Below are 3,347 nucleotides of genomic sequence, written 5' to 3'. Positions count from 1 at the left end.
ATCCATAAACGGCCAGAGGCCAAACAGACGCACACAGGCGTCAAACAAGAGCGCACAAACACAGGGCGCAAAAACTCTCCTCAACCGAGGAGGAAGCTAATCGTAACTGGCGTACCGAAACACGGGTAACGCACAAACCTCTGACACGAAACAATTACACACAACACTACACTAACAACAAGGAAACTAAATAGGGTGCTTAATGAGACATAACACAAGACAGGTGTGGCTAACAGACAAAACTAATCAAACAGGAAACATGGAACATACAACGGTGGCAGCTAGAATTCCGGAGACGACGAACGCCGAAACCTGCCCGAACAAGGGAGAGAGGCAGCCTCGGCCGAAACCGTGACAGTACACTGGTCAGATGAGACTAAAATTGAGCTTTTTGGCCATCAAGGCAAACGCTATGTCTGGCGCAAACCCAACACCTCTCATCACCCCGAGAACACCATCCCCACAGTGAAGCATGGTGGTGGCAGCATCATGCTGTGGGGATGTTTTTCATCGGCAGGGACTGGTAAACTGGTCAGAATTAAAGGAATGATGGATGGCGCTAAATACAGGGAAATTCTTGAGGGAGAACTGTTTCAGTTTCCAGAGATTTGAGACTGGGACGGAGGTTCACCTTCCAGCAAGATAATGACCCTAAGCATACTGCTAAAGCAACACTCGAGTGGTTTTAGGGGAAACATTTAAATGTCTTGGAATGGCCTAGTCAAAGCCCAGGCCTCAATCCAATTGAGAATCTGTGGTATGACTTAAAGATTGCTGTACACAAGCTGAACCCATCCAACTTGAAGGAGCTGGAGCAGTTTTTCCTTGAAGAATGGGCAAAAATCCCAGTGGCTAGATATGCCAAGCTTATAGAGACATACCCCAAGAGACTTGCAGCTGTAATTGCTGCAAAAGGTGGCTCTACAAAGTTTTCACTTCAGGGGTGTGAATAATTATGCACAATCAAGTTTTCTGTTTTTTTGTCTTATTTCTTGTTTGTTTCACAATAAAAAATATTTTGCATCTTCAAAGTGGTAGGCATGTTGTGTAAATCAAATGATACCAACCCCATTTAAATTCCAGGTTGTAAGGCAACAAAATAGGAAAAATGCCAAGGCGGGTGAATACTTTCACAAGCCACTGTAATTCTACTCTGTTGAATACCAACCATTTGTAACACTGATAACCATCAAAGGTAGACACTGTGGGGTTTAAAAGCAGGATATCATATAACAATTGAGTAAATTAGTTGTTACAACATAGTTTTCAATCAGTTATTAAGCCTATAATAAACAATCTCTGAAACTCAAACACTGGACAATTGATCGTGATTCACGTGCTCATCTGGTGAGTATATTTCAACCTCTTTTTAGAGATTGGCATTTTTGCAGAGGAGTACAGCATATGTGGAGCAGGCTGACATGGCAAGAGTCATTGAACAAGTATTTACATTGGGGATTGAAAACATCACATGGGGCCCAGATCGTTCACCAAGCCCCCTTTAACCTATTCCTCTGTTAAAAGCTAATGATAGCCTTGAAACAAAAGTGTGCGTATGCATTATTGCAGTTGTAGTTATAATATACAGCCAACAACGTATAGCCAACATTCTCCCACTCTCTAGAAAACATTGGGAGACCATGACCACATAACACAGGATGCAACCTTCCTACAGCATGAACCCTTTAACTTTTATGTTATTTTCCAAAATGTCTCCCAAAATAATAAATTGGCCAGGAACTGTTTACCTCCGGCCCCATGAGTCAGTCTGCTGTCTTCCGCTCCAGCATGAGGGAGCGGGAGGAGAGGGAGAGCCTGTGGCGGGTGAGAGAGCTATGTACTGTAGCTTGATATCTATCCCAGACAGATGTGAGAGGAGTGGGCGGCTGAGGCTGACTGTCTAATTTATATAAGGACTGTAGGGGCTCAGATGAAGTTGCTTTCCAGTCTCCCAGGTCCTTGGCTCGGCTACTTGGAACCTGCGGGCTGTGGGGGGATATCCTCTTACACATGTGACTCTGATGGTAGAACTGTACTCTTAGCTAGCTCACCTCCAGGAGCACAGGCTCGCATGGTGGAGAGGGGGACAGCAACAAGGCAAAAGCAGCATTAGAAATATATGGAAAAGAGTGGAGAAGTGAGTGTAGTCTGCAGCAAACTGTGATAATTGTAATACAGTTTGACTTGTATATCAAATCAAATCAAATGTTATTTGTCACATACACGTGTTTAGCAGATGTTATTATGGGGTGTAGCGAAATGCTTGTGCTTCTAGCTCCGACAGTGCAGTAATATCTAACAATTCATATCTAACAATTTCACAACATATTCCCAATACACACAAATCTAAGTAAGGAATGGAATTGAAGAATATACACTACCGTTCAAAAGTTTGGGGTCACTTAGAAATGTCCTTGTTTTCGAAAGAAAAGCTATTTTTTGTCCATTAAAATAACATCAAATTGATCAGAAATACAGTGTAGACATTGTTAATGTTGTAAATGGCTATTGTAGCTGGAAACGGCTGATTTTATATGGATTATCTACATAGGCGTACAGAGGCCCATTATCAGCAACCATCAGTCCTGTGTTCCAATGGCATGTTGTGTTTGCTAATCCAAGTTAATCATATTAAAAGTCTAATTGATCATTAGAAAACCCTTTTGCAATTATGTTAGCACAGCTAAAAACTGTTATGCTGATTAAAGAAGCAATAAAACTTGTCTTCTTGAGACTAGTTGAGTATCTGGAGCGTCAGCAATTGTGGGTTCGATTATAGGCTCAAAATGTCCAGAAACAAATAACATTCTTCTGAAACTCGTCAGTCTATTCTTGTTCTGAGAAATTAAGGCTATTCTATGCGAGAAATTGCCAAGAAACTCATGATCTCGTACAACGCTGTGTACTACTCCCTTCACAGAACAGCGCAAACTGTCTCTAACCAGAATAGAAAGAGGAGTGGGAGGCCACGGTACACAACTGAGCAAGAGGACAAATACATTAGTGTCTAGTTTGAGAAACAGACACCTCACAGGTCCTCAACTGGCAGCTTCATTAAATAGTACCCGCAAAACACCAGTCAGTTGTATTGCTTCTTTAATCATCACAGCAGTTTTCAGCTGTGCTAGCATAATTGCAAAAGGGTTTTCTAATGATCAATTAGCGTTTTAAAATGATGAACTTGGATTAGCAAACACAAAGTGCCATTGGAACACAGGACTGATGGTTGCTGATAATGGGCCTCTGTATGCCTATGTAGATATTCCATTAAAAATCAGCCGTTTCCAGCTACAATAGCCCTTTACAACATTAACAATGTCTACACTGTATTTCCGATCAATTTGATG

The sequence above is a fragment of the Coregonus lavaretus genome (genome assembly GCF_964263955.1).
Source record: "Coregonus lavaretus genome assembly, chromosome: 30".
NCBI classification, from domain to species: domain Eukaryota; kingdom Metazoa; phylum Chordata; class Actinopteri; order Salmoniformes; family Salmonidae; genus Coregonus; species Coregonus lavaretus.
This window is presented reverse-complemented; position numbering follows the sequence as displayed.